The following is a 21928-nucleotide window of genomic DNA, read 5'->3' as shown; positions in this document are numbered from 1 at the left end:
GCACACACACACACACACACACACACACACACACACACACACACACACACACACACACACACACACACACATGGTTAGACGGATGAGATGTGAGGGTCGAGATGAGCATAGAACTGTCTGATACAGAAATGATTTTATTGACGGACAAACAAACAGATAAGATGCTGGGTGTAGACAGTGATGACACATACGGCGATGATTGTACGTACAGGCGAACAGACAGATGAGTCGTAGGTTTAGATGGGGATGAACACAGACAGTTGTACGTAGGCGTGACCTTATGATAAGACAGAGGTTGAGGACAGCAGCAGCAGCAGCAGCAGTAGGATGAGAGTGAGTGTTGACCGGATGCATGGGTCGATGACGCTGTATTGATCCTTTTTACTGCGTGTTCGTCCCTGATGATTAGGTTTCGAGGGTAACTGCTGTTGGCGTTAGGGGTTGTAAGATAATCTGTTTATCAAAAGAGTCTCGCCCATATTGCTTCCTGGAGATCCATCTTCTCTGCCAGCCTCCTGTATCGTAGTGTCAAATGCTTTCAGGCAGTCCACCTACAAACCTAACATTCTCGTTGAAATCTAGGCAGGTCGTTACACACGACTTAACATCCCTGACACACCACGCTCTCCCTCACTGGTGTAGTGTTCTGGAAGAAGTTAACCATTTACTTTGTGATGATGTTTTGCAGAGAGAAACAGCTCTCCAGGGAGACGTGTGTGTAGTCCAGCGCCATCTCTCTGTGTCGCCTCACACTACCACTGAGGTCGCCTTACACTGCCCGTGGCATCACCTTACCACACAACAGACTCCCCCAGTTATGGTACCTTCGGGTCAGGTCAGAGGTCAAGCAAACATGCTCCAGGGTCATATCATATTGGTCAGGAGGATTAGCCAGGTGCAGACGATGGTCCAGCTTACGACTAGTGATTAGGTAGGATTGGTGAAGACGATCGTTAATATTATTAGGAGTGATTGAACTAGGTCCAAATGACCGTCAAGTTTACTGGTATTAATTAAACTGTGGTTAGACAATTATTAATGATGATCTCAGTGTTTAAAACCATCTTACGTGAGTCATTTACTTTGTAATTACCAATAAACAACAAATGAGTCGAAATGACCCCAACTATCCTGGGACAGTTGTTAAACATAATGTGGTTGATTAAATTACCTGTTGTCAACAGTTGGTCTAAAGTGGCACTCAGCTGATAAGTGTTATCAGCCGTGTGTCGGCCGCCCAGGTCATGGGGGAGATAACTGGCCCTCCAACATTGCTGTAGCCATGGTGGAGGAGATAGCTGTCTCTCCAACACTGATTGGGTCATGTTGGGCAAGAGAATGGTCTCTCCATTGCTTTCATGATCATGGTGGAGAGATCATTATCCTTCAGCAATTTCAGTGTCTTGTTGGGGAGAAAACTTTCTCTCCACCATTACTTGCCTCATGATGGGAGTTGAATATGCCCCAACTGCCGGTCCTTGTTAGGGAGATGTGTTTCTCTCAGCACTGGCCAGTACTTGGTGGGGGAGATAGCTCTCCAACACTGGCCAACCCTCGGTAGGGGATATCAGCGCTTCTTCAGCACTGTTCGTGCGTAGTGTGGGAGATAAGTCTCTCCAACACGACCAGGCCCATGGTAGAGAATGTAACTCTTTCCAACACAACCCGGAGTGAGGGAGATATCTCTCCAACGTTACCCATACTGTGGTGGAGGATGTAACTCTCTCCAACACTTCCCGAGCCTTGATGGGGGAGGTGTCTCAGCAACAGTATTCAAGCACTTGGGAGATGATTGTCTTCAGTACTTCTCAGATCTTGATGAGGAAGATGTGTCTCTCCAGCACTGTCCGGGCCGTGGAGGAGATCAGTGCCTCTCCAACATTAATCTGTCCTTAGTAGCGGTGGAGTTTAATACTTAACTGTTTCTGTTGATCTGGTCAACTTTGTTGATGTTGGCGATGGCCTCTGACAACCCCTTTTTCGCTCCATCTTTTCTTTCAGTATCTTTACCACTTGTGGAGGCTTTTGTTGTGGGGTGTGACCGACGCCAGATATTAAGCACGTCTTCTTCAGTTGATCAAGCTGCATGGCTACGTTGAGTGTTGGGTTTGGTATCTGTCGTTGAGCTTAAGCCATCTGTGTGAGGAGGTGATCCATGTCGACGATAGCCGCGGGGAGGGCAGGAGTCGTTTGTTTTGATGTTAGGTTTAGAGTTTGTGAAGCATGTGGTGTCTTCCTCACATCATGGCAGTAATGAGGTCTTCCTCACGCGCTGGCACCACACACTCAAGGAAGAACACAGTTGGGTTACTTAAATCCTCTTTACCACCTTGGTGCGACCCTTGGGTAGGATGGCGTGACCTTTGACCTGACCCATATGGGTGGAGTCAAAAGCTAGGTCATGATATCGAAGGGTCGTACAGTTGAAATCGAGGGTCTGATCATTCTGTTTTGCCAGGTCATACGTTAACGCTTGGGAACACATTACGGGCTCTCGACGAACCTGAGTCAGGCGAGGTGGGCCTAGGTATTCGTCACAAACACGTAGGGTTAGTAGCCATGTCTGTGGGCAGTGGTGTAACGTGTGTACAGTGACGAATGTCGCAAAGAAGGTTGGCGCCATAGGCCAGTCATCAGAGAGATATTGTGAGCGAATGTATGTCGTTTTACACTGAAGATAAGGAGATTAGAGTAATTATGATCTTCCTTATAATACAACAACAGCAACAATATATTTGTTTATATATCAGGATCAGGAGGGACTGACCAGAACAGTACTTTAAATCACTTCCTTGACCGTACCTCACCAGACACTTGCCTCTGCTCTACACACACGTGTATCCACCTCCTTTACTGTGAGAGAGAGAGAGAGAGAGAGAGAGAGAGAGAGAGAGAGAGAGAGAGAGAGAGAGAGAGAGAGAGAGAGAGAGTACAGTGTACTTCGTTGTGTGAGCGTAGTGTACACGCTGGCCTAGTGACTGACACGGAACTACCAGTGGTTGGCATTGTTACATGTTCCCTGATGTTGGTCTTGTGTCGCCTGTCTACCATCGCTCACTCTCCACTCAAGCCGTCCGTCCGTGGTCGGGAGTCACTATAACCTGTCCGTCCGTGGTCGGGAGTCACTATAACCTGCCCGTCCGTGGTCGGGAGTCACTGTAACCTGCCCGTCCATGGTTGGGAGTCGCTATAACCTGCCCGTCCGTGGTCGGGTGTCACTATAACCTGCCCGTCCGTGGTCGGGAGTCGCTATAACCTGCCCGTCCGTGGTCGGGAGTCACTATAACCTGCCCGTCCGTGGTCGGAAGTCACTATAACCTGCCCGTCCGTGGTCGGGAGTCACTATAACCTGTCCGTCCATGGTCGGGTGTCACTATAACCTGCCCGTTCGTGGTCGGGAGTCACTATAACCTGCCCGTCCGTGGTCGGGTGTCACTATAACCTGCCCGTCCGTGGTCGGGAGTCGCTATAACCTGCCCGTCCGTGGTCGGGAGTCACTATAACCTGCCCGTCCGTGGTCGGAAGTCACTATAACCTGCCCGTCCGTGGTCGGGTGTCACTATAACCTGCCCGTTCGTGGTCGGGAGTCACTATAACCTACAACGTAACCTTGGTTCATAACTTGCTGGCTCAACATCAGATACTTATAATACTTTATACATTAGTGTCTCTGCACTTAAAGAATTGAGTGGTTTAACAACCTTAACTTAAATATGAAATTTATGGCTTTTACTAAATGGTTTATAATAGAAGTTAATCTGGCTCATAACTTGAAGAAGGTGGCACCTTTAGCCATGAAACGTAACACTGAAGTGTTTAATATTATATGAATGGTATTTCCTGCCATACCCTGTAGGTAACACCTTTCTTGTGTTAATATTATATGAATGGTATTTCCTGCCATACCCCTGTGTAGGTAACACCTTTCTTGTGTTAATCAAAACACTTTTGACTCGCGCGCTTTGATGCTTTGTGTTGACTGAAGAACTCATGAATTGGTTCTTTGTATACATCAAAGAACTCATAATTTGGTTCTGTGATGCATTGTAGACGTTAAAGCATTATATAATAAAGCTGTGATGTAATTCTACGTTTTCTTTTTTGATTGTTGATGTGGGTCACATTAAAGAGGAAGTTGGTGTTGATGATGTGATCAGTGTGGTGGAGTGGAAGGGAACATCACAGCTCAGCATGTTGTTCATCAGTGTGGTGGAGTGGTAGGGAACATCACAGCTCAGCATGTTGTTCATCAGTGTGGTGGAGTGGAAGGGAACATCACAGCTCAGCATGTTGTTCATCAGTGTGGTGGAGTGGTAGGGAACATCACAGCTCAGCATGTTGTTCATCAGTGTGGTGGAGTGGAAGGGAACATCACAGCTCAGCATGTTGTTCATCAGTGTGGTGGAGTGGAAGGGAACATCACAGCTCAGCATGTTGTTCATCAGTGTGGTGGAGTGGAAGGGAACATCACAGCTCAGCATGTTGTTCATCAGTGTGGTGGAGTGGTAGGGAACATCACAGCTCAGCATGTTGTTCATGTCTGGTCAGTTGAAGGAAGACTGCCACTCACACGTTCCACTGGTGCAGCCCTCGCCAGGCTAGGGGTGATAAAGTCGGTCCGCTGGCACAAGTGTTGCAGGATTCCGACCTTGTAGTAGTCTCCACTCGCTGTGGTTTTGCCTTGCAGGAGGAGGGAAAGATTGTGTGTGTGTGTGTGTGTGTCAAACACATCTCGTCTTGTACAGCAAATGTTCATCATTGTACAATCTCGCTGTGCAACTTAATTTACACCATTTTTGCATGTGATTTATGTACATTTAGAATTATTTGTATTGAAAAATAACATAATATGGCGTGACATGTATATATTTCTATATTATTTTAAATAGAAAATTAGAGTAAATGTTGTATAGCACTGACTGGAGGCGAGCGTGTTGGGGCAGCTGGTGGCGGCCTTAATGCCGTTACTGTCGTGTTCCCAGAAGACTCACCCACCCATAAGTTCACTCACTAGTTTTTACTGAGGAGTCTGCGGCCCTGGTGTCTAGCCAGGGAGAGAGAGAGAGAGAGAGAGAGAGAGAGAGAGAGAGAGAGAGAGAGAGAGAGAGAGGAGAGAGAGAGAGAGAGGTACGAAGTAAAAGCGTTAAAGAGGGAGACAGAAAGGAAAGAAAGTGCAAGAGAGAGAGAGAGAGAGATACGAATGTGAGAGAGATGGGTGAGTCGACGTCTCTCTCTCTCTCTCTCTCTCTCTCTCTCTCTCTCTCTCTCTCTCTCTCTCTCTCTCTCTCTCTCTCTCTCTCGGGTGAATTACTTCGAATGAACTGCAAGGTTCGTGTTATCAACTGAAGTCTGACACACACACACACACACACACACACACACACACACACACACACAGCCGTCTGAGTGCCGTGACATTAACGTACATTGTGGCCACATTACTGGCCTCTCCTCCTCCAAGTACCACATCATCAGCTTCCTTGAGGTTCTCGCCTTCGCTCTACACTTCTTTTTTTTTCAGTGTTTACTCCTTCACGTATGTGTGTACTCCTTCACGTATGTGTGTACTCCTTCACGTATGTGTGTACTCCTTCACGTATGTGTTTACTCCTTCATGTATGTGTTTACTCCTTCACGTATGTGTTTACTCCTTCACGTACTTATTTACTCTTCACATATTTGTTTACTACTTCACGTATTGGTTTACTCCACGTATTTGTTTACTCCTTCGCGTATTGTAGATCAGGAACAACTTTCATGTATGGAAAAGTGTGTGTGTCATGTTAAATACCTGTCTAGTGTTGTGTGAGTACATTCCTTGAACATTCTCCATTATCATACAACTTGATGAACAGAAGACCGTACACATTCACTGCCTTATAACTCGATTTATTCCATTCATCCAAAACTTTTACCATAAAGGAACTTCTTTCCATCTAGTCTAGCAAGTTTCTTGCTTAATTTAAGATTATGTTTAGTTGTACTGTCCTTGCATCTTTCGAAGAAGTGGTCAGTGTCTGCGTCATTAAGCTGGTTTAAAACTGAAAAGGTTGTGATCATATAATCCCTCACTGTTGCCACATCCATGGTGGATAAAGGTTGTGATCATATAATCCCTCACTGTTGCCACTTCCATGGTGGATAAAGGTTGTGATCATATAATCCCTCACTGTTGCCACATCCATGGTGGATAAAGTTAATGCCTTTATCCTTCCCTGATCTTACAGCTCTCATGATTCTGATACCATCATGGTTGACTTCCCTTGACCTTGTCTATTAGTTCCTTGCGCCTCTTTAAGTGCGTTAACCAAACTTGAGAAGCATATTCTAGTTTTGTCCTGATATAGGATGTGAACAACTTGTTCAGTTTTTCCTTGTACATGCACTTGAATGCACAAGTAATATTTGCAGCAGACACTTCCTTCCTTCGCTATTCTCTTAAGATGAGAATCTGAGATGAATTAGGGACGATGTCGAATTCAAAGTCCGTCTCCCACAGAATCCTGCAGCTATTTACCGCTTTATAGTATTCATATTAAGGGCTTTTCTTGATGTGTCCCACGCTCATTACTGAACATTCATTTGGTTGAATTGTATCAACCATTTGTTAGACAAACTTTGGAGTTTGTGTAGGTCCCCTTGGAACTCCATGCAGTCCCTCCACGTTTTTTGCATCCCTCATGACCTTGGGATCATCTGTAAACATATGCAGGTACGAGCCCTCACCTTATGACGAATCATTCACGAAGATCAAGAAGGACACTTGTCTCAGGATATAGCGCTGCGGCACGCCACAATTGACCTCAACCCATTTCGAGAAGGCTTCGCAGAAACATAAGCATGCGCTTTGATCCCTTCTAGTCACTAAGATCATCAAAGGGGTCTCCCCCTTATTCCTGGCTGGAGCTTTCCCAGACTCCTTCCTCTGTGACGTGGTTTCAACTTCTGGCAGTCCAGATACAGACAGTCCGCATAGGTAGGTAGTTTCTCATCAGTAAGAAATCATCTGTTTGGTCTCAGGTTGATTTAATAGAGTAGCCCACCCTTCAGGAAGCTGGGACTGTGGTGAGGTGCATTTTGTTGGTCTCGTTCTTGTAAACAGATGTGACACTTACCGTCGTCTACTCCCATGGCCTTTTCTCTCGCGAGATCTTAACCAAACCGTTCAGGTAGTTTGTCAAGTGTATCTCCGTACATCATGAGCACGTACAGACCAATTTCACCAGGACTATGAGGCTTATATAGGCCAAGACCTCGTTGTTGTTTTTGTCATTTTACCGCTGTCATATACCTTCTTCCCGTAACATCTCACTGATGTTAGGGCTATAATGTCTTCTGCTGTGAAAGTACCTTTGAACTCGTCATTCAGTTCTTTACATATCCTTACGTCAGCCTCCGCTACTCTTCCCTCTCAGTCCCTTGACCATGTGGGAACATGTGAGGGTGTGAGATCAGTTTGGACTAGTGTTAAGCAGAGCCATGTGAGTGTGGTGGTGTGTGGCGGGACTAGAGAGATTAGGGCAGTCCTGCCTGACCACACGCTCTCTCTCCTGCTACATCTTATCTCACACCTGTAACTGCCAGCTCCTCTCTCTCTCTCTCTCTCTCTCTCTCTCTCTCTCTCTCTCTCTCTCTCTCTCTCTCTCTCTCTCTCTCTCTCTCTCTCTCTGACACACACACAGTGTGGCCTCGTCCCTGCCCTTCGCAGATCAGAGGGACTGTATGAGGATCCGGAAATACCGGATTGGTATGTTCCGTGGCGGACTAGTTTAGCGGCCAGCCAGGCATCAACCACAATGTAGTGGCGGACTAGTGTAGCGGCCAGCCAGGCATCAACCACAATGTGGTGGATGGAGAGTCACAGCATCAAGGGCAAGGGGTAAAGGTTCCCTTGATCGTTGCTAAGAGAGTCGGTTGATGGAAGCGACCACTATCTGGCTAGGATGTCGGCCAGCAGGTAGGTGGTGGGTGGGTGGGTCGGTCTGGATATCTTGCGTGGTCCGGGCAGTCAGAAGGTGTACAGAAGACTCGTACACTTTGATGGAAGGATTTGTGAGGATGGGTAAGAGGGGCGGAGGCTCACGTCTGGCTCTTTACTGATCACAGATTCAAGGCGAAATCTCCCATTGGCTGTGAGCCCGTGAGGGATTTACTTGCAATCGGGTGGATTTGCTCGGGGGATTACCGTGCGTTGTGGACGGTGGAGCAACCCGTCTCCCGTCGACGCCATCTGTTGTTCCCTCTTGACCGGGGGAGTGGTGCTGGGGCTCGGCTGGTGGGGGAGTGGTGCTGGGGTGGTGGGGGAGGCGGGGGACAGCTGCCCACACCTGGGTATGTTTATGTTCACCCCACTATCCCCCCCTTCCCCCTCTCCAAGGCCTCCTATCTTACCTCACACCGTCTCACCACATCTTCATTCCTCGTTCTGGTTTCTTCATCCCAGATGTGCGCTTACTTCCAGCCTCTCCCTCTGCCCCACCCGGCTCGAGGATCATGGAAGTTTTGTTCGTCGTTCATACTCGAGTGTGCGTCGTGCTACCCCCGGCCATCAGGGTGGGTGGAGTGGTCGTCTGGGCTGGAGACACGCGACGCTCTGCCCTGACGCCCCTCCAGTTGATCGTGTCTCATTGGCTTCCTCGATTATCTGAGTTTAGCTTAGCGTCTCGTGATGTCGTATGTGGTGAAGGTCGACGTCGATCCCTCGCGCGTCTCTGTAGCGATGTGGTGTCGATGCCAGGAGGTCCCCAGGTGGCACATGGCAACTCTCCCACACCCCCACCCCACTCCTGGAACGTCAAGTATGGGAAAGTTGCCACAGGTTGGGGGGAGGGGTGGACACACACACACACACACACACACACACACACACACACACTGAAAGGCCTGGCTGGATCTCGACCCGCACACTGAGGGATCCCATCCCGGCGACTGTCCCAGGCAAGACATGAGAAGCACGGAGGTCGCAGTGTGAGGAGCAGGAGGAGTGTGATGTACATTATGATGTTAAAGCTGTATAATGACAGCTTCCCGGAACCAACGTTCTTAACTCTCCACCTGGAAGTATTATGCCTCAGTCTGTGGCAGTCAAGTGTTCACATTAGGCCGGATCCTGAAGGTCGGATTAAGTCGCTATTTTGTGTAATTCAAAATTCAGGCCTGAAGAAGTCGGAAAATTGGTCCGTAGAATTGCTGTTGGGTATGTATTTTGACCTGGGAGGCTAGGGAAAATAATGGTTAATGCTATATTTATAATTTCGAGTTATTTTTACCTATTTGTCAGATAAGAATTAATGTTCTGTGGGAAACGAAAAACATGAGATTTCAGAATTTGGTCTTCCCAGTATCGCTGAACAGTATGGTCCCAGAGGGATTGTTAGGATAGAGATGAGACCTCGAAAGCCACGTGAGGTAAAGGCAAGATTACGTTGCTAGTCTCAGGGAATCACCGGGGAAATTGCACTCTGCAAATTTGATGACCCAAGAGGCAGTGGTTCTCGAGATGACCCTCGTTTGCCACGTAATGCCCTCCTTTGTTAACCAGCTTAACCAGCAGTTAGACCCTTTACAACCAATGTGGAAAACTTAGGGTTTGTCCACATAGCCAGCCAGGAACACCATCCACCATAAGCTACATGTTAACCTTTGCGTGTCAGGAGGTGGGAGTAAGGGAGGGGGTAGGGGTGTGGCTCTGACATTTTACCTTGGCCTTGCTGTCAGCTGGTAGGACAGCTGACCAGGACCAGGCAGACCGTGGCTGCTCTACTGTACATAGAGAACCTTCGTCCTTGTGTTAGGAAGGTGACTTGTGAGAGATCATTGGACGACTATGACAGGGGAAGCACCAGTGTCTAAGGAAGACTACCATGGTATGTATAGATACCTTCATCATGGCTATTTTACATTTATGAGCACATAAGTTCGACGCTTGAGCACGACTGTACGACCCTTGAGCAGGATAGTACGACCCTTGGATATGATGGTATGGCCTTGGGCCACACAAGCCAAGGTTCGTGTTCAGGTAATCAATATGTGTTACGTGGGAATACTCTTTTTCCTCCAGTGGGTAAATCGAAGCTGATCGTTGTGGCTTAAGAATGAGCGTGCTGTAGGGGGCTTAACGAGACAGTGTAGTAGGGTGGCTTAACGAGACGTGGGGGGTGGGGGTGCCTAACGACAGTGAACGTACGACAGGGTGGCCAACGCTTGGCCTCCCACAAACCTTACTGAAGCGGGCGCCCTGAAGCACATCTCCCTTAACCTCTCTGGCTGCAGAACACACACAAAGCCGGATTGAAGTTTTACTGGTTGGTATGTCAGTGTATTATTGTTGTTCTGTGTGGTGAGAAAGAGAGAGAGAGAGAGAGAGAGAGAGAGAGAGAGAGAGAGAGAGAGAGAGAGAGAGAGAGGAGTGATGGGAGGGGAGATGTTGCTAGTACTGGAGATTAATGATTGAGTTGACGTGCAGAGCCACTAATCCTTAATCACTGTGTATCGATCACACTCTCCCACACACACACACACACACACACACACACACACACACACACACACACACACACACACACGGTGGCACGTCCCTCAACCTCTCTGTCTCTCTCCTCGTCATGTGGTTGGCACCCAGATTGATGGTAACTAAATCTTGACATGTAATTGGTTGACCGATTGAGTGATGCGTTTTTGAGTCACCATCGGCTTGGTGGTGTGCCGCCGGTGTTGATACAGCGATGTATCAACTTTATTTTCCCGCCTTAGCGAGGCACCGTCACGTGCAGATGAGCAGCGGCCTCATGTGGGTACATCCACTCTCTCTCTGATTGTTATGTGTAATGAAACCAGCGCTCACCATCCACAGCCAAGTCTTACACTCGGCTTCATCTACCCTTATTCCTCCCAGTCACAACACATCATCGCTTCCCATTTACCTCGTCGATCCGGTTTGTTAGTTACTTGCTCGCCTCGCACCTTCCTGCATGAATGTTCAGGCCCCGGTGCCCTAAAGCCTCCTTCATTTCATCCTTCCATCTCGTTATTGGTTTTCGCGCACTCATTGTTCCACAACTTTTGAAACATAGATTATCTAAACCTTTCATCACTCATCCTCTCCATATGTACAAACTATTTCAGCACAGCCTGGCCAGCCCCCTCTCTCATACTCCGTGTATTACCTCGCCCATCTCTTATGCTGTCATTCCTTAAGTGATCATTACCCCTCGCACCACATGATATCCTCAGCCATTTGCTTTCCAATACGTCCAGCCTATTACCTTCATTTGCATTCACGTTCCTAGACTCTCATCCATGCAACACCGTTGCGTCTGCTATGCCTTTAAACATCTTTCCCCAAACAGCCAGTGACCTTTACTTTCACACAAGGCCTTTACCTCTCTCTCTCTCTCTCTCTCTCTCTCTCTCTCTCTCTCTCTCTCTCTCTCTCTCTCTCTCTCTCTCTCTCTCTCTCTCTCTACCTGGGGCTGTTTCTTACCGGACCATAGTTTCAGTAGGATAACGATTAATCGGGACGTTCATTGGTAACTCTCTTGATTAATTATAATCGGTCGATGGTTATAAACGTGTGTAATGCAGTAGTGTTAACAGCAGTACGATGGGGAATTATTCATACATTATTGTAATCCGGCAGTGTTAGCAATGGAGCATAGCACATACAACATTAATGTAGTCGCACAATGTTCGTTAAGTTCGTATGCAGTGTTCCAGTACCATTCATATGTGAGGTGGTTCATAAAGTCCTTGATGGTGTAACGAACGCTCAGGGAACAAGGAGAGCGCCATCCATATACGGCCGACAGTCGAACAAATATGGCACACAGTAAATCTAGATTGGTGTAACATACTATGGTGAAATATACCATTTTCTGTGGGCCAGAATAAGGGCCATGATAGAAAACTAACCTAACCCGATTTCTCCTAGCCTCCTCTAATTCTTTCCTCTTCCCTCCTTGCTCAGATGTTTACATTTTCTAGATTCATAAAGTATGTAGGTTTATCTGAAGTGTCGAGAGGATGTTGGTAGAAGAGTTGCTAAGTAGTGGAGAATGTTATGTTGGCGGTCAAGTCATACTTGGAGAAGTGTAAGGCAGGACCCCGATCGTGATGCTGTTTTGATATTTTTATGGTTAACTTAAAGATTCTCCCTCGTGATGGTGCTTTTTAAGTAAGTACATCAGTGAACCTTACTGCCCCAGTCCTCCCAGTATTGTGTATAGCAGCATGATACGTGTCTCGTTAGACTTGAGAAAGTCATTTGGAAGAGAACACCAAGTTGGATGAGAAGGTTTAGTGATTGGTTTGGTTGTTTGAGTGAGCCAATGCCAGCATCATTGTCGTATTATGATACACTGACATGGTGGTCATAGTGGATGTCTCGCGGTCTGATCCTCATTATGTTATATATAGTTTAATTTCTACTTGAGTTATTATTGTTGGGTAGACTCTGGTGAGTCAGCCTAACTTGGTGCTTCGCATTATACCTTAATAAACAGATGCAGACGTAAAGATGGTGTTATGTGATGATTCACATCTGACCAGGTTTTGTACAGTTTTCAGGTTCACGAGAAATTTGCTCAGTATGTAACGTCCTTCGCGTGTTCTGAAACAACTCTCGTTTTCTTCAGCCCCAGTCATTAGACGAGTTTTTCAGGGGAAACCTTTTTGTTAGGTTCTTGGGAAGTCTTGTGTGTATTTTTTTTTTATATCAATTTTCTTTTTTTTTTTTTTTACCCGTTGATACATTACTTCCGTTAATACTTTGATCACTTATTTTTTACTTTGTAGGATGATCCATTATCGGTCCCACTTGAGAGTGTGGAGGTACAAGGTGCTGGGAGTCGGTGGTCCGGTAAGAGTCGAGTGAATCATCCAACACTCGTCTTGTGTGTGTGTGTGTGTGTGTGTGTGTGTGATCCGCCACGTATTAGAAACAAGATTTTATTATTGTAGTCACAATCCGATTTTTATTTTGTCATCTAAGTATTACGAGATGAGATGCACTGTTACAAGGTAGATAATATACCTGGCCTGTAGACGAACTGCAGGGGTGTGTTCCATAGGTAGCAGATCGGCAGATGATCTGTATATTTAGATAATGTTACTGGAAAGTGATGCAAGTAAGGATAGTGTCATTTAGAAGGCAGCTGTAAACTATAGGTATGGATAGTCAAGTACTGTATTCTTTTATGTATTATTAAACTTATTCAGGTGACTCAATATAGAGTTATTGTAGAAATTGTAATCAAAGATTTGAATTGGAAACTAGAAATCTGGACCTCAGCAAGGTTAATACATCCATATCTAGATTTAAGTCACTTTGGTGACCCCGGGTTCCTTAAAGCTTGAAAGGAAATGGACTGCAGCTGTGTGGTCATACTGTGCGAGTATATCCGGCCGCCAAACCTGACTGCATCAGGCCAGAGGTGAGCAGGATGATGAAGGCCAGATGTCTGCCGTGCTGTGGAGGGACGTACAGCGATAATGATGGTTTACATTGATACTGTAACCTTTGACCTCAAGTGATATTGTGGAACATTATATCGTCCTTATACTGCTACACTGTATATACTCAACATGAATTTGATAGTAACTTGAACATTACGTTACGACCCTTGACCATCGTGGCACTACCTTTGACCTGACCTATGATCAGGTCAAATGTCATGCAGTCGTCCACTAGGTTCGAACCGCCATACTCAATGTCATGAAATACTACAATGTTAATGACTAAGAGCATTATGACGAGGCACGTACTCCATGAATGGGAGTTGTGGGGAGGTGCCGGTCTGGTGAGTAGTGAGCTTGGGGCTGGAATGTCCAGTGCCTTACTTACTGTCACAGAAAACGGACGACCTAACATGAGCCTTACACCAACTCGTGCAGAAAATGTAGCGGTGGAACCGTCGTGGGAAATGTCCTGGATGTGTGTGGGAAGACGGACACACTGTGATAGATTTCTTCAACGTGATCAGCTTGGGTGCAGCTTACCCTCACCAACAGCTTTGCTCAATATAAGCAGGTCATTACGGCGGGGCTAGAAACGTGCCTTTAAAGCTGTAGGTACATGTCTTATTTTCAGAGACTGGGCCAGTGTTTTTTAAAAGGGCACGTTGCATTGAGAGGGTAAGTCACGGGTGACAGCCAGTCCGGGGAGGGAAAGCCAGGGGTGACAGCCAACCTGGGGAGGGTAAGTCAGGGGTGACAGCCAACCTGGGGAGGGTAAGTCAGGGGTGAGAAGCAGGCTGGGGAGGGTAAGTCAGGGGTGAGAAGCAGGCTGGGGAGGGTAAGTCAGGGGTGAGAAGCAGGCTGGGGAGGGTAAGTCAGGGGTGAGAAGCAGGCTGGGGAGGGTAAGTCAGGGGTGACGGTATGAGTGCGTGAGGAGGGACTTGAGAGCCACTTAAGTTAACCATTGGTGACTGGGGAGTAGTGTTACACTCCCACATTATAAGCAGTTACCATCACTTAGTGAGGGGCAGGGCGGCCCCACCCTGACGTCAGCCATCATCAGGGTAACCCGACACCTTCCTGAAGGAGACTCAACCCCCTGAGGAAGACTGCGACCACGGCACGACCCTGGAGCACGGTGACACTACGACCCCTGGCTACAGTGGCCTCGTCTTGCACCTGACCTTCCACGGTCACGTCAGAGGCCAGGCCGTCGAGTGGTTAAGGGTCGTTCAGGATCGGGTCAACGACCAGGCCATCATCATGCCTACATGTTACACCGTTGAGCCCGGGGGTCGTACTCTCGTGGCCAAGAGTCGTTTCAGCAAAGATGTCTTAGGGTTGGATGGGAGGGTTGAGGGGCGCCTCAGTGAGTGAAGGGAACTTGGCTGGGTGTCTGCAGCCGTTCCCACACTGCCTGTGGTAATGTTCTTCCTCACACATTACACCGTCGTACGTAAGTGATGAATGATAACATGTTTCCCATACCATCTGGCCTACCCCCAGCTGGCCGCCCCCCGCGAGCAGCGGGAACACCGACTGATCCTTCCTGGACGTATGTGTGCCCTGTGTACGTACGACGCTTTACACCTGCCTCCATCTACACCTACCCATCACTCGTGACGTCACACACTTGCTGCGTCTGGGTATAACTGATAGATAAATATGTGAAGTTTAATTCCAGGAAGAATCTTCACTTACCTTTTTTCGTGTGTGTTTCCAGATACAGAAAGTAACAAGTCTTACGGAATCTTTTTTTCGTGCTTGAAGGCCAACATTCACGACTTGATGACGGTGTATCACTTGATAACATACATACATACATACATACATACATACATACATCATACATACATACGTACATCATACATACATACATCATACATACATACATACATCATACATACATACATACATACATACATACGTACATACATACATACATACATACATACATACATACATACATACATACATACATACATACATACATCATACATACATACATCATACATACATACTTACATACATCAAACATACATCCATACATGATACATACACTCATACAGTTGAAAGACTGTCAGCCAAGGTGATGATGATGATAACGTCAGAAGTATTGATTCTGATGATGATAATGATAGTATTGAAACGTAATATTAATGATGTTGTTGTTGACAGTGATGATAACGGAGGTAGTAATTATGTCACAGGAACTCAAGTTACCGAGTCTTTTAAGAGCTGTTATCATCACGTCTGTGTCACATGATCCATGCATGTGTCACATGAGCCATATATGTGTCACATGAGCCATGTCTGTGTCACATTCACTGCTCTGACTCACGGTTGTATAGAAGTGGAAGTAATATAATTTTCTTGTCAGATTGGCTCAGCTGAAAAGCTCGTATAGGGTTATATATATATATATATATATATATATATATATATATATATATATAGATATAGATATAGATATATATGCAGCTAGTGCAGGAAAACCTGTTTACAGGGAAGGAGTGATATAAGATACTTTTGATGGGGTGTTGTGTGCTGTATTGTGGAGAGATTGTATGTGTGTTGATGAATGCCAGCAGCCTCGCTACGTGGGTGTGAGGCAGAAGGAATAAACACCATTCTTGGCCACATGAGAGTAACTTGACCGCCACTGATGTGCTAACTCATTGCACAGCAACATTCCGCCAAGGTGGGTGGCTATCTACCAGAGAGAATATGTGTTACCGGACTGTGCCTGCAAGTGGTAGCACCGTCACTGAGGCTGTATCATTGTCAGGGGACGAAAAGGATTGTAGTGTTGTCGAGAACCCTCATCTTCCATGAGAGTCCATCATTTCCCTGCTCCTGCGTGAAGTGCAGCCCTGAAGCTGCGAGATGAATATTCTCCTTTGTACCAGTAGGCAACACTGATAGTGGTGGACTAAGAGTAAAGAGAAAGCATGGTTGTGATCAGCAGTACAGGTTGTGAGCGGCAGATGGACATCAACCAAGGGTAATACATAATGCTTTCATTGTTTCCTTAACTGCAGTAAGTTGTTTGGCATCCGACGTTGTTTTGTTTAGTCTTGACGCTTCCATGATGCAACACACACACACACACACACACACACACACACACACACACACTAGTTTCATTCACAGGAGCTTCCTCTCTTCATCTCACTCGTCTTTTCGTATGTAGATTCATTATGCCATTTTAGTGGTCATCTTATATAGTGACCTTACACATTATTTCCGTCTAGAGTCACTGCTTACTTAGCACCTACGCGTATTCTTACTAATAACTTGATAATTATTTTTTATGGTAAGGAAGGTGGAAGTATGTGTTGCATCAACATAGTTATTCATGCAGCAAGTAAAGTGTATATGATGCACCAACGTAGATTTTCATTGGTAAGTTGCAAGAACGTGTTGTCTGTTGCCTGGTGCTCTCAGTATTAGAGAAAACGGTTGATGTTGTACGAATGTCGAGGGGTAACTAGAGCAAGTGTTCATGTTACTACTGCAGTGGGTGAAGGCTAACTCTTTACTCTTTGTATGTATTTGAATAGTTATCTATTTTTTATTGAAAGACTGAGTTACTTTTTTTATTTAATTTTTCTTCATTATTTTATGTTTTAATGATCACCAAATATGATTTTGTTTCCCAAGAATAAATTTTATTAGTATTTTCCTGTAATTTTAGCAAACTGTGAGCCGAGTCTGTTGACAGAGCTGAACCAGATTTCTTGATGTTGTCTAATGTAGTTTTATCTTCTTGCAGGTAAGGATGGAGTTGGTCCCTCATGCTAAGGCCATCGGTGATCATGTATGAATTAAAGGTAATAAAAAATATATAGTTTATTCCCCATATTATTCAGATTGAATTGTGTGCATGCTGGTGTACCTTGCACGGGGTGATGGGTATACACTGCGCAGATTTTATAGTATGAGTCATCCACACTGCACAGTGTTAGTGGTTCACACTGTATAGTATGAGTCGTCCACACTGCACAGTGTTAGTGGTCCACACTGTATAGTATGAGTCGTCCACACTGTAGTGTTAGTGGTCCACACTGTATTGTGTTATTTGTCCACACTGTACACATTATATAGGGTGATCCATTACGTGTTCAGTGAACAGGACAAGTAACTTGGTACATATTACATTCCCTTTCATACGAAAGAGTCTGATTTACTTGGGCTGTTTGGATTGTATACTCAGGTAAACCTGGGTATGTACCTGGTAAGTTTACACATGCGTAGCTAGCAAGATTACCTTAAGATGTTGAGGAGCATTACATAGTATATTTAGTGTTATACGTTGGCATGTATGATGAGTTTATATGAATATGTAAGTTTGCATGTCTGTTTATAGGAATAGCAATTAAGTTTACCAAGGTATGTACGGTTTACCAGGACATGGGCTGTACATATACTTGATCATTTACGTTTCCTGGAATGGCTGTGTTATTTATTATTTTCTTGTTATATTTATGACAGAGATGACTGCGTTGATTTTATTTGGGGGTGTTTGTGGTTTCCTGTTATCTTGGCGCACCTCATCCTTCATTTTCTTATCTTGTTCTGCCTGATCGTGGTTATCTTGCAATCTTGGTACGTGATTATCTTGGTGTTATCGTAAGTAATCTTGGCCACGTTGCTGGTCAGTACTAGGCTTGTTCAGTTGTCTTGCTGTGTTCTCCCGTCATCTGACACTCACCTCTCACCACTGCTTTCACTGACTCTCACAGATCTTACTCACCTCTCCCAGGAGGGTCTCAAAAGTTCAGACTCGTAGGCAGAATCCACTCTTTATCCTTAGCTGAACCAAGTGTTTAGATTGCATTTCATGACGTTGCATACGCGTCCAACCCCGGGACACCCTGGTCTGTGTGTGTGTCAGGTCATAACCTGAAGTTTGAGTGTCTCTCGAGTTCACGATGGTGAGTGAGCCTTGCCTGTGAGTCCAGGCTCGTGAGACACCACAATGTTTTCATGTAGGGAAGTATTTGCTTCGAGCAGAAGTAACAACACATTACTGCATGGGGGGGGGGGGATGTTGACCTTGGACCTCACTCTCCTGTGGCACCCCACTCACTCAACACTCACGTCAGTGAGAGGGGTGTTGAGGGAGGGGCAGGTGGAGCGGAACGATGAAGAGCGACAGTTGGGCCCGTGGGCGAGGCTGCTGACCCGACCTCGCTGTTGGTCCTCCCACCACTGTGATGTATGGTGTTGTGTCCCGCCACAGTGGTCCTCCCACTGTCTGACGACTCTGCCCTCGGCGGAAACAAGATAACAGCAGCATCTTCCAGGGAGATGGTGGGCTGGGTGGATCATTATTGTGGACCTTCATAACAGTATAGGAAATGTTAATGATGATGGTCATCCAGGCAGTAATACTCTCACAAACACATTACTGCAGTGTACCGACATCACCTCATGCCGGGGGAAAGTACACCAGAGATCACAAGTGTGCAGGCAGAGGTGTCTTACGGGGGCAGTGTTAACACGCTAGAGGAATTGAACTGGTGGGAGTGAGTGATGTGGTGGGAGGTCATAGCCTGGTTGGTGTTGGCAGGTCATGGCCCGGGTGGTGGTGGGCACAGCCAGGCAGAACAAGGAAGTAAACGTTCACATTGTTGACGACGGCTGCACCTGCTCTGACAACCCCTCCCCCCTGGTGGCCCGCTACCCAGCTTCCCGAGTTGTACATGGTCATTACCAGCAGGCCAGGCTGATGGTGGTCATTACCAGCAGGCCAGGCTGATGGTGGTCATTACCAGCAGGCCAGGCTGATGGTGGTCATTACCAGCAGGCCAGGCTGATGGTGGTCATTACCAGCAGGCCAGGCTGATGGTGGTCATTACCAGCAGGCCGGGCTGATGGTGGTCATTACCAGCAGGCCAGGCTGATGGTGGTCATTACCAGCAGGCCAGGCTGATGGTGGTCATTACCAGCAGGCCGGCTGATGGTGGTCATTACCAGCAGGCCAGGCTGATGGTGGTCATTACCAGCAGGCCAGGCTGATGGTGGTCATTACCAGCAGGCCGGGCTGATGGTGGTCATTACCAGCAGGCCGGGCTGATGGTGGTCATTACCAGCAGGCCAGGCTGATGGTGGTCATTACCAGCAGGCCAGGCTGATGGTGGTCATTACCAGCAGGCCAGGCTGATGGTGGTCATTACTAGCAGGCCAGGCTGATGGTGGTCATTACCAGCAGGCCAGGCTGATGGTGGTCATTACCAGCAGGCCGGGCTGATGGTGGTCATTACCAGCAGGCCAGGCTGATGGTGGTCATTACCAGCAGGCCGGGCTGATGATGGTCATTACCAGCAGGCCAGGCTGATGGTGGTCATTACCAGCAGGCCAGGCTGATGGTGGTCATTACCAGCAGGCCAGGCTGATGATGGTCATTACCAGCAGGCCAGGCTGATGGTGGTCATTACCAGCAGGCCAGGCTGATGGTGGTCATTACCAGCAGGCCAGGCTGATGGTGGTCATTACCAGCAGGCCAGGCTGATGGTGGTCATTACCAGCAGGCCAGGCTGATGGTGGTCATTACCAGCAGGCCGGGCTGATGGTGGTCATTACCAGCAGGCCAGGCTGATGGTGGTCATTACCAGCAGGCCGGGCTGATGGTGGTCATTACCAGCAGGCCGGGCTGATGGTGGTCATTACCAGCAGGCCGGGCTGATGGTGGTCATTACTAACAAGCTGATGGTGATGACCAGGAATATATGGATGATGGTGTTGCCTACAGTGAGGATAGTGACCTCAGCTCCTTGTATTAGCGCCACATCAGCAACAGACCCGTGTCTTCCTCTCTATGAATCAGCTGACATTCATCACCAAGGGTCAGCTGACCGTCATCAGCTGATCAAGAATCAGCTGATTATATAAAGGGTTCCAGTTAGTATTATTGTGGTGTCAGGACACTCAGTCTGTGCTTGGTTATTGTGGCTTAATGACCTGTCAAGTGTCAGGGGTCAACGTCAGTGTTGTGATCACCACTGGAGACATCGTGAAGGCCTTCTTCAGGTGGTGAGGATGATTGTAAGACCTGACACACTGCCCACTGTACGACAGCCGTTCATCACATACTCTGGAGTTACGAAGATGTCAACTGTGCTGAAACCCTCCCTGGCGTCTCAGACATTACATAGGTTCAAGACAATGTCCAGACTTCTGTTAATAATAAGAATCTTATTATTATTATTATTATTATTATTATTATTATTATTATTATTGTTATTATTATTATTATTTGTTATTGTTGTTGTTGTTGTCAATAATGTAGCTCATTTGTGTGCGATGTGGAGGCGTTGTGCCAAGTCTTCCTCATGGCACCTGACCCCGTGCTAGCAGCCCCTCACCTTCTCCCTCACTTGTCATGCCCACCGCCTATTATTGCCCCCCCCCCCCCCATCCCCCTTCCTCCTCTTCCCACTGGTGGTGGTGCAGGGAGGGGGGGGGGGGGTAAGGGATGGTGCAGGTGGTCACTGTGGGACCCAGGAAGCTGGCTGACGAGGGATGTAGGTAGGCGACCTTGTGCTGTAGGGGGGGCTTACCACCTTCCGTTTTCTGCAGGTGGCACTGAGAGATGGACGCGGGGGGGGGGGGGGGGGAGTCCTGTTTATATATATACATAGGAAGTGACCGATCATGGCTACTACTGATGCTCATATCAGAGTCGGCCATATATATATATTATATATATATATATATATATATATATATATATATATATATATATATATATATATATATATATATATATATATATATATATATAATCAGCGTATAGCTGTTTATGATTGTATCAGTAAAACTTATGATACTAAGGAATAAAGTGATGATAAGACTTTATTCATAGTATTGAGATTATTTCTTTACTGGTGAGGCTTTGTTGAGTGTTATATGTTTTCATATTTCTCTAATAATAATGATAGTAATAATGATAATAATAATAATAAAGATAATAATAATAATAATAATAATAATAATAATAATAATAATAATAATAATAATAAAGATAATAATAATAATAATAATAATAATAATATTATTATTATTATTATTATTATTATTATTATTATTGTTATTATTATTATCGTGAATGATAATTATGATGATAATGATAATATTTTATGTTTTTTAACTATAATTAGAGAGGTGCAGTGTACACTGATACTGTATACAGCGGTGATCACTAAGGGCGTCGTGAGTGCAGTGTAAGGTGGTTGTCAAGATGTGTGTGTGTGTGTGTGTGTGTGTGTGTGGCGGAACTGTGAACGCAGTAAACTGTGGCTGGCTGGCTGGCCAAGAAGTAGGAGGAAGACTCTCTCTCTCTCTCTCTCTCTCTCTCTCTCTCTCTCTCTCTCTCTCTCTCTCTCTCTCTCTCTCTCTCTCTCAGGTTGTCATGTAGAGGTCACATCGGAAGACAAACATATATAAAATCTCACAGGTTAGTGGCGCATCC

At 46.2% G+C, this 21928-nt stretch overlaps 1 protein-coding gene across 8 annotated transcripts in view; it reads left to right on the top strand.

Annotated features, from left to right (window-relative positions):
- Positions 1-21928, top strand: part of Fak (protein tyrosine kinase 2 Fak) — a 216925-nt gene that overhangs the window by 52843 nt on the left and 142154 nt on the right. Inside the window, exon 1 of one of the 8 annotated variants that reach the window (XM_071693205.1) lies at positions 17233-17285. The exons of the other annotated variants lie outside the window; for them this stretch is intronic. The gene's annotated coding sequence lies outside the window, so the exon portion shown is untranslated. Of the gene's footprint in view, positions 1-17232; positions 17286-21928 lie in introns of those variants that run through there. 8 annotated transcript variants of the gene reach the window in all.

The sequence above is a fragment of the Panulirus ornatus genome, chromosome 55 (genome assembly GCF_036320965.1).
Source record: "Panulirus ornatus isolate Po-2019 chromosome 55, ASM3632096v1, whole genome shotgun sequence".
NCBI lineage: Eukaryota > Metazoa > Arthropoda > Malacostraca > Decapoda > Palinuridae > Panulirus > Panulirus ornatus.
Note: the sequence above shows the minus strand (reverse complement) of the source record. Positions and strands in the feature narration are given on the sequence as shown.